The sequence below is a fragment of the Ambystoma mexicanum genome, chromosome 2q (assembly GCF_040938575.1).
Source record: "Ambystoma mexicanum isolate Mex_15411 chromosome 2q, UKY_AmexF1_1, whole genome shotgun sequence".
NCBI classification, from domain to species: domain Eukaryota; kingdom Metazoa; phylum Chordata; class Amphibia; order Caudata; family Ambystomatidae; genus Ambystoma; species Ambystoma mexicanum.
In genome coordinates this window covers 163,128,256-163,139,863 of record NC_090924.1, presented here as the reverse complement: position 1 = coordinate 163,139,863, position 11,608 = coordinate 163,128,256, and the positions used below count along the sequence as shown (strand labels likewise).

Genomic DNA, 11,608 nt, shown 5'->3' with positions numbered 1-11,608 from the left:
ATTACCGGGCCCTCCGTACTCAGAATGGCCCGGTAATTCCCCATTCTGGGAACCCGGACCCGATTTCGGCGGCAGCCATGCCGGCTATAGCGGCATGGCTACCGACATAGTCGTAATGAGGCCCAGTGTGTTATTGAGTTGGAAAAGAATTAACTTGTAAATCTTAAACAGGGGCATTTTATTGGTATGCACTCCATCTCCCGATCTTGCTAGAATGGAGTGCACACGATATGTTGATGTTAAGCAGACCAGCACACTGTCGAAGTATTTGGGTCATCGTTAAGGGGTGGTTACCACTGAAGTTGCTGAGAGCAATACGTCACACGTCATACCCACAAGATGGTTTCACCGTCTACAATGGCCTGAAGGTAAGCCTCCTCATTTCCTGTGAGACTTCTAACAGAAAGTGAAACCGGCAGTTGAAATGTGCGCACCGCCTGCACTGGGGACTAAAGGGATATACCAAAATACCTCCCAAGTTGGACGATATACATTCCCCAAATGTAAGCCAATTAGGAGATGGTCAAGAAAAGAAAATTGATACAAACACTTGAGAGACAGATCTATAAAAACACCCAAAGCACAACATAACTAAACACAAGAGGGAACACATTCCTTTTCTCACGTGGTCTATGAAGAACTCATGATTGATAAAGCTGGGCTAACATGAATGAGAACTGACTCACAGGAAAATAAGTTACCAGTAAGTACACAAATGCGCATTGACTTCAACAGGAATTCCAAAAACATGCTCACACCAGAGAGCCTAACAGTTTGTTTTGGAGAGGGGGTTTAACATACACAGGACAAGAACACATCATGTTTTAAGAACCATGTGCAAGGACCACAAGGGGAAGCACAAGATCTTTGAAATGTCTATGCAATGGGTGCACTCACCCTAACAATATCATTGAGAAACCGACATACTGACCAAGCTACAACATAGCATCACCCACACCACCATAGTGGCATTTCTCTCATACTAAAACTGACCATGCCCTTCCACATAATGGCCAACAGCAAGTTTCAGAACAATGCAGCACTATGTACTTCATTGAACAAGAGGAATGGAGACGGTATCGTGTCACGTTATACTGAGACCACCCTAAACCTGGGGAGTTCCTTCCGACCCCCCAATCAAGGAGTCCTGCAATACTCGCTTATGTTTCTTTTTAGCTCTGGCCTTACTGAAGACTTACTAGAGTCACACAAATCTCCCCAACCCCACTGCCAACAGATAACCAAGAACTAGGCTGTGTATAGGAACTATATTTGTATTTATTTGAATGATAGGTAATAGAAATCACATCAAACTACACAGGTTACCTTCTTTGGGGTTCACAATTAACTTCTTGTTACAAAAATGAATCACACCAATGGGTTAGGAAAAAACACAAATTACAATAATGTTCTTTTTTTACAAATTGCACTTCAAGAAACATTAAATTGATCAATAAACAAAAAGAAAACAATGCTGTATGCAATGCTGAGCCATTTCGATTTTCCTACATGCTTGTAAGGCTAGCAGTTGGGTTACAGATCTGTACCAATACAAATGACAATTATGATTTCAGCCACACTTTCTCTTTAAAATAAACCCATGGCGATTAAGCAGTTTGTTTTTCAGACCCGCTTGCCCCCCACTATGATATGGTATGATATATGATATGATAGGTTATTTATAACGCACTTAATACCCAGAGGTTTCTAAGCGCGTACCCGGGGATCAAACCTGTGTTGCTTCGTGCCGTCTTGTTTCCAAGGCGGGCACCTTGCCTCTGAGCTATCCTCGCAAGACGGTCTAGTCTGTGTTGGGGAAGTCGGACAGAAAAATTAGGTTGATTGAATAATGTTGGTTTTCAGACACCCCTCCACTTAAAGGCCTGTGTTGTGGAAGCTGGACAGCAAATATGGGGATGATTTGAGAATTTTGTATTTCAGACCCACCTCCACTGAAAGGCCTATGTTGGGGAACCTGGCAGTTTAGGGATTGTTTAGTAACAATGACACCCCTCTTCCTAAAGAAGTCAGGGTCAACAGGACAAAGAGGATCACCAAACTAAATTACAGTCTATAATTTTCACCGCACACCGGGAATGAGCTTTGTTATTTTCGAATTTTAACAAAAATCATACTATGGTGTCCCATCAAAGGGAATTAATTGAATTCATATTTTTAGTTAGGCTAAGGATCTACACAGTTTTGCCCTCTGCGCCCTATAAAGCAAAATGATTTAAGGCAAGCTGACTCCTCACCTTTTGGTTTCCAGGGCTCAGTTCTACGTCATAGAAATCCTCTGTTTAAAGTTCTGGAAAGCCTGCTGGATTTCAGGTCCCTCTTGGAGGAGAGGGCTGGGGTCAGGTTGCTCCACTCTCAAGGATGCCGGCCAGCACTCTACCGTAAGGCCAAACCAGCTTTTAGGCCTTCGAAGAAATAGGCAGCTCCACCCGGGTGCAATCTCAGCAATCTCCTATTTTTTTTATTTTTTTAAAAATGTATTTAAAGTGCGTTTTTGGATGACTTGCATCCTTTTCGTATTAACATCTACAAAAGTGTACATTTACATTTATATTTTTAAGAGACATGTACAAAATACACATTACATTTATACTTTTAAAATATGTATTAAAACATTTCATAATGTGGTTTGTAGTGTTTCACATTGTGTTAAAGCATGTCTTGATGACTCTATGGTTTTTCCACAGAGTCTGCATAGCCTTTTATGCCGCAGAATACCTCTCCATGTTCTGGTGTTTTCTAACACCTTGATTGTTTGGAGTCTAACTGACAGCATGAACCTAATCATTGCGGGATAGCGTTTCTTTATCAAGAAAGACTTAGGGCTGCTTATGTCAAATGATTGCCTGATGGATTCCCCAAACTTTGTTAGCGCACCAAGGTGTATCAGAGCTTTATCTGTGCCATGGGCCCTGGCTTTTGTAGGAATCTTTGCCAGGTTAAATCCAACCATGTCTTTGGAATCTGCGTAATTCCAATATTGCCCATGTACTTTGTCACTCTGGTGTCTAAGTCGCTAAACCATTTGCTTGTCTCATATCTGCTTGCATGTTGGGAAGTAAGTGAAAGCAAGCTGTCGGGGCCAGCCAGTTCATAATTTATTTTTGCCCATAGGTTACAAGATGCTACTGACCATAACATATCATTGACGCGAGCCCCAGTTCTAATCAAATCGCCTGGATAGGTGTAACAGGGGGTAAGTTTAACATGGATCGAAAATTCTTTCCCTCTTATTTACCAATAACTGCACCGTATTTCTGGGGGATGACCTCCAAGGCATACATAATCGTAGGAACAATTGATACTTTGTATGCTAGTATTTTTGCTTCGAGGCATCTCCCTACATGGGCATCAATCATCTTCCTTAGAGCTAAACATTTCCCCCAGGCCTTTTGGGTTACTTCTCCTAAGGTGGCCGCTGATGAAAATGTTGCCCTTATAGTGATTCCCAGATAGCGATAACTGTTGGTGATTTCCACTCTCTTCTTCTCCTAACCACCAATGATTGTGTTTGTTGCCAGAGATCATTCCGTGAAATACTATGATTTTTGTTTTGTTGATATTGGGCTTCAATGCCAACTCTGATGAAAACGTGGCCAAAGCAAGGAGTGAGTGCTGTAGGCCCAGTTTGATCCTATCAAGGATCACAACATCGTCTCCATATGGTATGCATACCACGCCCTTATTCCCATATTGTGGGGGCGTATTAAGTGCTTCCCCCAACCTTCTTGCCAACAGGGAGTGGTAGATGTTAAAAAACAAAGGGGCTAGTGAGCACCCCTGCTTCAAACCCTTACAAGTGGAGATGGTATCTAAAAGGGCCCTGTCCTGTGATAGCCTGCTTTTTACTGCTGTGTCGCCATACAGTGCTTTTTTATCAAATATAGCATGGAACAGTCTATTTTCTATTCCTCTAGCATGGTCCACTCTTTCCCTCTGTCAACGTTATCAAACACAGACGAGTAGTCCACGAAACAGGCAAACAGAGCCATCCGCGCTTTCGCTTCTAGGTCGGAGATCAGTGTCAGCAGGGTCCAGATTGGGTGGATTGTCGAACACCCGTTTCTGAACCCTGTTTGATGGTAAGTAAGTATTCCTTTTTGGGCTACCCACTCTGTGAGTAGTTCCAATAAGATATTAGTGAAATATGTCCCACTACAGTCCAGCATTGCTAAGATTCTGTAATTTTCTGGACTTTCTGCCAACCTTTTTTAAATATATAAGTGTGTCAGGGAACTGGCACTGGAGAATTGCTTACCCCTCATTACTCTAACCCCAAAGATGGGTTGGAAAACTTATTGTCACACATATATACATTTACAAGACAGCATTAATCTGTGCAGACAGCAACTATAGACAGCCACATGCGTGAGCATACATGAAAGTAATTTTAATTGGGGATGTCAAACATATTAGAAGGCAAATCGACTAATACATCAACAGATAAGAAAGCGCAAAAAAATGAAAGTACAGTGTTTTGTGTCAGGGAAAATAAGGCAAGGCTACAGGTAACAAAAACCCAGAAAGAGAACGAACATAAAAGATGAGGCAACTTAATATACTTTCTAATCCTAATACACAAGTTATACAAAATGACTAAAATTAGACATTTAATGAGATAAAAATGTCGACATGTTTCGGCCAATAATCAGATGGGACAGTTTCTCAAGTGTCCATACAGAAGATAAATGTAGTGGCCATCTTCAGGACAGGACATTTCTTCAGGATGAGCCTTATGAACAATTTACTATTGGCGTCAAAGATCTAAAAAAATACATATATATACAATTAATCATGGGACATCAGAACATTGACTTACAAAGTGGGACTAACATATCCTTAAATACATAACCTCTAATGTATACACAAAACTCATATTGGCTGTCTATTTTATTTCTCATATTGCAAAATATATGTAGATATACTATCAATCTTTGTCCTGTATACAAGCTAGTTTTAAATCCGTGCTTGCCACAGAACACAGTTAACATACTCTTGTGTGACACATAAGAGAGATCCAACCTTTACCAATACCTCCTGGGTCGAGTGTGATCAAACAAATAAAGGCAAAGCCATCAAAAACTCTTTCAGGGACAGAATTGTCGCACCTAATGCCTGATTACTAGTCATCTAGATGATTCATGGCATACTCTACATAAATAGATGAAAAATGGCCAGTCATTTTAAAGTGGTTCTTTTTCCTATTGGTTTTACCATTGATCCGGTTATTACTATCAAGGGCAGTGCTCAAAAAACATCGGGGCACAGAACAGTTTTATTCATGCAGAGAATGGCTTACTTCCGAGTGTCGCCAGGTAGGTCATACACGAAACTGGAGGGAAATTCTACTAAACATCATTTAGGCATCCAGTGTGGAACTTAGAAACGGCGTCGTGGCATCAGATTCGCAGGGTGTCCTAAGTCAAATAGAGAGAGAAACGCGACGGTTTAATCTGAGGGTCTTTTTAGAAGAGAATGAACTTTAATAAAGGCAGTTTTAAAGATGGAAAGATCCAAGAACGGAATAGTGGTTGCGTCAAAAGTCATGGTGAATTTAATGTGTGGGTTGTGATTATTTAACCATTCTAAAAAAGAATGCAGGCGAGGGAGGTCCCCCTGCCAAATCATAAACACATCGTCTATATAACGAAACCATTTTAGGATGTTGTCTTTGAAAGGATTAGATGGATTGTAGATAGAGGTGCTTTCAAAATGGTCCATGAATAAATTGGCCAAGTCTGGCGCGAAGGTCGCCCCCATACTTGTGCCATGGATTTGTTTATAGAAAGTCCCTTCATAAAGAAAAAAGTTTTCTGTGAGGGCAATTTTAATGCACTCCATGATAAATGATGTAGGTACTTTAAGCAATGTGTCAGTCCGTTGATTCAAAAAAGTCTCCATAATCTTTAAGCATTCTCCCTGTGGGATGCTTGTGTAGAGGGACGTTACGTCCAGGGTGACTAAGAGGTCTGAAGTGTTGAGATGGAGTTCAGATACTAAATTAATCATACTAGTGGTGTCTTTTACATAAGAATTCATTTTTAACACGAAAGGTCTGAGGAAGTAATCGGCGTAGATGGAGAGTGGCTCAAGGATGGAATTAATAGCTGATACAATAGGTCTCCCCGGTGGAACACGCTCGTTTTTGTGAACCTTCGGGAGGAGGTAGAAGGCAGGGGTGGTAGGTGATGTTTTATTGAGAAACTGATGTTCATCCTGATCGATCCATTCCTCTTGCAAGGCATGGTCCATCAGGCTTTTGATTTCTTCCCGGATGAAACCCGTCGGGTCATGGTTCAATTTACGATAGAATACTGGATTGTTGAGTTGGAGCATAACCTCGGTGGAATACAGTGTAGTGTCCCATAGAACAATACCTCTGCCTTTATCAGCAGGTTTTATTAAGAAAGCCGAGTTCTTTTGTAAAGCCGTTAAAGCGGTACGTTCACTGTTGCTAAAATTGTCTTTATGTTGATTTTTGTCTTTCAAAAGATGTTTAGTTTTTTCTAGGATCTTGTTTTCAAAGGCTAAAATAGCCGGACTAACCATAGCATTAGATGGAGTAAAATGCAACGGTAATTTGAGGCTAGTTATGCTAGGTGTTTTAGTAGAGGGGTGGCCATCTTTGAAAAAATATTTTAAGCGAATTAAACGAAAGAATTTATGCAATTCAACCTGAGTGTCAAAATCTTTTGCTTTTGTGGTTGGAACAAAACTCAATCCATTTTTTAGGACTGATGTTTCGGCGTCGGTAAGAACATGATTTGACAGGTTAAAAATAGGAATCACCAGTTCTGAGGAGGACCCCTACAGTTGCGGGTTTGCATCCGTGGATGCCCTTGCTGCCACTGACGTGATTTGTTCCCTCGCCCTCGAAAAAAAGGAAGAGCTGGGTTGTTGGTGTTAGGGCCATTGGAGGTAGAGGGGTTGTCAGAGTCACTACTTGACGTGGTGTTGGATGTATTAGAGAAACTCACATATTTGTTCCTAGGGCGACCTGTATTTTTGTTTCTGTTTTGTGATTGTTTATTTTGATCATCGTAAAAAGAAGGAACAAGGTAGGGATAGGTAGTGATTTCCTTATAGTTTTCATTATCTTTTTTGTATTTCCAGATTTTCTTATCTAGAGTAAATTTTTTGAATTTTACTATTTCTTCTTCAATTTTTGTAAGTTTTTCTTTGATGTCTTTTATAAGATTATCACCTATCATCTTGTTTTCAAGAGTTTCAATTTCCAGTTTTTGTTTGGTAGTCTCTTCTACCGAAGTATCGATGATCAAAATCAGGTAATCACGTGAGCATTTATTACCAACGGCACTAAATTGTCCTTTAAATTTAGGATTGTCTAAAAACACCCTTGGGATATTTTTTACTTGCAACCCTTCAGGTATTATACCTGCTTTTAAATAGGCCAGCATCATCTGTCCATGAGATTCTGTGCGAATCAATTTTTTCTTTTTTTGTACCAGTAAGTCCAAGTCGTCTTTATTTGCGACTGGAATATCATTAGTTGTATCTGTGGCAAATATGGTAGGCAAAGTCATGAGTCTCTGGTAGTATTCTTCAGAGAATGTCAAAATATTGACACTATCCATCTTGATCTAGGGCACTACACAGCGTGCGTGCCTGACCCGAGAATCGATCGATAGCCTGTCAATGAGGCCTTCCAGCCAAGGGCTGTCCAAAAATGTACTAAAAAAGTAGGCCCGATCCCAGCGTTTTTTGTTAACGGGGAGCAATTCTCAAAATAGGGATAAATGACGAGGAAATATATAAGTGTGTCAGGGAACTGGCACTGGAGAATTGCTTACCCCTCACTACTCTAACCTCAAAGATGGGTTGGAAAACTTATTGTCACACATATATACATTTACAAGACAGCATTAATCTGTGCAGACAGCAACTATAGACAGCCACATGCGTGAGCATACATGAAAGTAATTTTAATTGGGGATGTCAAACATATTAGAAGGCAACTCGACTAATACATCAACATATAAGAACGCGCAAAAAAATGAAAGTACAGTGTTTTGTGTCAGGGAAAATAAGGCAAGGCTACAGGTAACAAAAAACCAGAAAGCGAACGAACATAAAAGATGAGGCAACTTAATATACTATCTAATCCCAATACACAAGTTATACAAAATGACTAAAAGTAGACATTTAATGAGATAAAAATGTCGACATGTTTCGGCCAATAATCAGATGGGACAGTTTCTCAAGTGTCCATACAGAAGATAAATGTAGTGGCCATCTTCAGGACAGGACATTTCTTCAGGATGAGCCTTATGAGCAATTTACTATTGGCATCAAAGATCTAAAAAAATACATATATATACAATTAATCATGGGACATCAGAACATTGACTTACAAAGTGGGACTAAAATATCCTTAAATACATAACCTCTAATGTATACACAAAACTCATATTGGCTGTCTATTTTATTTCTCATATTGCAAAATATATGTAGATATACTATCAGTCTTTGTCCTGTATACAAGCTAGTTTTAAATCCGTGCTTGCCACAGAACACAGTTAACGTACTCTTGTGTGACACATAAGAGAGATCCAACCCTTACCAATACCTCCTGGGTCGAGTGTGATCAAACAAATAAAGGCAAAGCCATCAATAACTCTTTCAGGGACAGAATTGTCACACCTAATGCCTGATTACTAGTCATCTAGATGATTCATGGCATAGTCTACATAAATAGATGAAAAATGGCCAGTCATTTTAAATTGGTTCTTTTTCCTATTGGTATTACCATTTACCAGGTTATTACTACCAAGGGCAGTGCTCAAAAAACATCGGGGCACAGAACAGTTTTATTCATGCAGAGAATGGCTTACTTCCGAGTGTCGCCAGGTAGGTCATACACGAAACTGGAGGGAAATTCTACTAAACATCATTTAGGCATCCAGTGTGGAACTTAGAAACGGCGTCATGGCATCAGATTCGCAGGGTGTCCTAAGTCAAATAGAGAGAGAAACGCGACGGTTTAATCTGAGGGTCTTTTTAGAAGAGAATGAACTTTAATAAAGGCAATGTTTCTGTATACCTTTTAACAAAAAAAGCGTCAATCCTAATTCGTGGTGTGAAGAGGCGGCAAGAAATTAATACCGACATTCGAACACAGGTGGAATTAAGCCCGTGTAGTCGAGGACATGCTGTCCAATTCATGTGTAGTCGGTCTGTAAAATGCAGGGCACAGAGAACTAATCAAAAGCACAATATTAACAAAGGCGGGCTTGTCACTGTGAGCTGAGTGGAATACAGGAGCTTACCTCTCACTCCTCGGTTCTGAACCGAACGAACCTCTCGCCACGGCCGTGCTGCAACAACTAGTGGAAGCGATCGTCCAAAGGACGGAATTAAATACGTCTCGATGTCGGCACAACGGCAGGCGGAGACTCCTTTATTTAAAGATACAGTGTATCAGATACCTCGCAGAAGGCGAGGACTTGATCCACACGTCAGTGTATGATGGTATTAGAGAAAAAATATTTTATTCAAAGGGGGCCCCGCGGTAGTATGCGGGTGCCATACTGAGATGTCCACAGCGGTACAAGTGATTTATGAATAAAAATCCGCCGAGTTCTGTGTTTAACAAAGGGTCATACTTAATTGAGGTGCCCCAAGGTAACGTAACAAACACGGGCAACTGACCATTATCTGACCAATCAAAGGGTCAAGGGGAGGGAAGGAGTGAAAAACGGGTGTGCGAATTTACAGCACTCTCATCTGTGATGCGAATTATGTGATCAAACTGTTTCATTCCACAGAGGAATTCAGGCCATGGCTGACCGTGTTCAGATTATATATCAGCCTTTGTTCAGCTAAACTCAGAGCTAGATCTCTATTACCTCCTCTAAGGGAGGGTAGAATTTTTTGAATGACAAACCATTTTAGATCGGTGTAGTTATGCTTTGCAGCAATATAGTGAGATACCAGGGGTTTGTTCTCAGTTTTATTCTTCAAACACGACCTGTGTTCACAAATTCTGAGCCGTACAGCATGGCTGGTTTTTCCTATGTACAATAAATTGCACGGGCATTTAATGCCATAAATGAGCCAATCCGAAGCACAATTGGAAAAGGATTTTAAATTCCATGTTTTGCCATTAAGTTCAATCGACTTGCAGTTGGAGGTTAAAGCACAAACTGAACAGTGGCCACATTTAAAATGGCCTACTACCGGTGGAAGATTCCACAGGGTAGCTTGTGATATTGGTGGACATATGGTTGGATAGGTATGGACCAGAAAATCTTTTACATTTTTTTGACGTTTGAAAGCAAACCTGGGTTGAGCGGGGCAGTACTCTTCCGTAGTCAAAATATGCCACTGTTGTTTGATTACTTTGCGTAAAGCATTGCTGATAGGGCTAAAAGTGCTCACGCACGTTATTCTATCTTCTGCAAGCATGGGCTCGCGATGAAGGCATCTAGTTCTATTGGCATATTTGGCTCTTTTATATGCTCGATTGATGCATTTTTTGGGGTAACCCCTACTGGATAAACGTTGTTTCAAATCTTTACTTTCTCGGATAAAGTCACCGAGATCAGTACAATTTCTTCTTAGTCTTAGGAATTGCCCAATCGGTAGATTCTCTCGTAGGCTAAGAGGATGGAAGCTGTTGTATCTGAGAAGTGTATTTTTGTCCGTAGGTTTACGAAAAAGGCTAGTCTTCAGGGTGCCTTCTTCAGTTTTAAAGATGGAAAGATCCAAGAACGGAATAGTGGTTGCGTCAAAAGTCATGGTGAATTTAATGTGTGGGTTGTGATTATTTAACCATTCTAAAAAAGAATGCAGGCGAGGGAGGTCCCCCTGCCAGATCATAAACACATCGTCTATATAACGAAACCATTTTAGGATGTTGTCTTTGAAAGGATTAGATGGATTGTAGATAGAGGTGCTTTCAAAATGGTCCATGAATAAATTGGCCAAGTCTGGCGCGAAGGTCGCCCCCATACTTGTGTCATGGATTTGTTTATAGAAAGTCCCTTCATAAAGAAAAAAGTTTTCTGTGAGGGCAATTTTAATGCACTCCATGATAAATGATGTAGGTACTTTAAGCAATGTGTCAGTCAGTTGATTCAAAAAAGTCTCCATAATCTTTAAGCATTCTCCCAGTGGGATGCTTGTGTAGAGGGACGTTACGTCCAGGTGACTAAGAGGTCTGAAGTGTTGAGATGGAGTTCAGATACTAAATTAATCATACTAGTGGTGTCTTTTACATAAGAATTCATTTTTAACACAAAAGGTCTGAAGAAGTAATCGGCGTAGATGGAGAGTGGCTCAAGGATGGAATTAATAGCTGATACAATAGGTCTCCCCGGTGGAACACGCTCGTTTTTGTGAACCTTCGGGAGGAGGTAGAAGGCAGGGGTGGTAGGTGATGTTTTTTTGAGAAACTGATGTTCATCCTGATCGATCCATTCCTCTTGCAAGGCATGGTCCATCAGGCTTTTGATTTCTTCCCGATGAAACCCGTCGGGTCATGGTTCAATTTACGATAGAATACTGGATTGTTGAGTTGGAGCATAACCTCTGTGGAATACAGTGTAGTGTCCCATAGAACAATACCTCT

General features: G+C 40.6%; 1 long non-coding RNA gene across 1 annotated transcript; it reads right to left on the bottom strand.

Annotated features, from left to right (window-relative positions):
* Window positions 1-4,567: 4,567 nt before the first annotated feature.
* LOC138568926 (uncharacterized) lies at window positions 4,568-8,958 on the bottom strand. Its single transcript, XR_011303004.1, has 3 exons — window positions 8,871-8,958; window positions 5,318-5,435; window positions 4,568-4,782 (listed from the first exon to the last, which is right to left on the bottom strand). It is a non-coding gene; the product is annotated as an uncharacterized lncRNA (long non-coding RNA).
* Window positions 8,959-11,608: the final 2,650 nt, after the last annotated feature.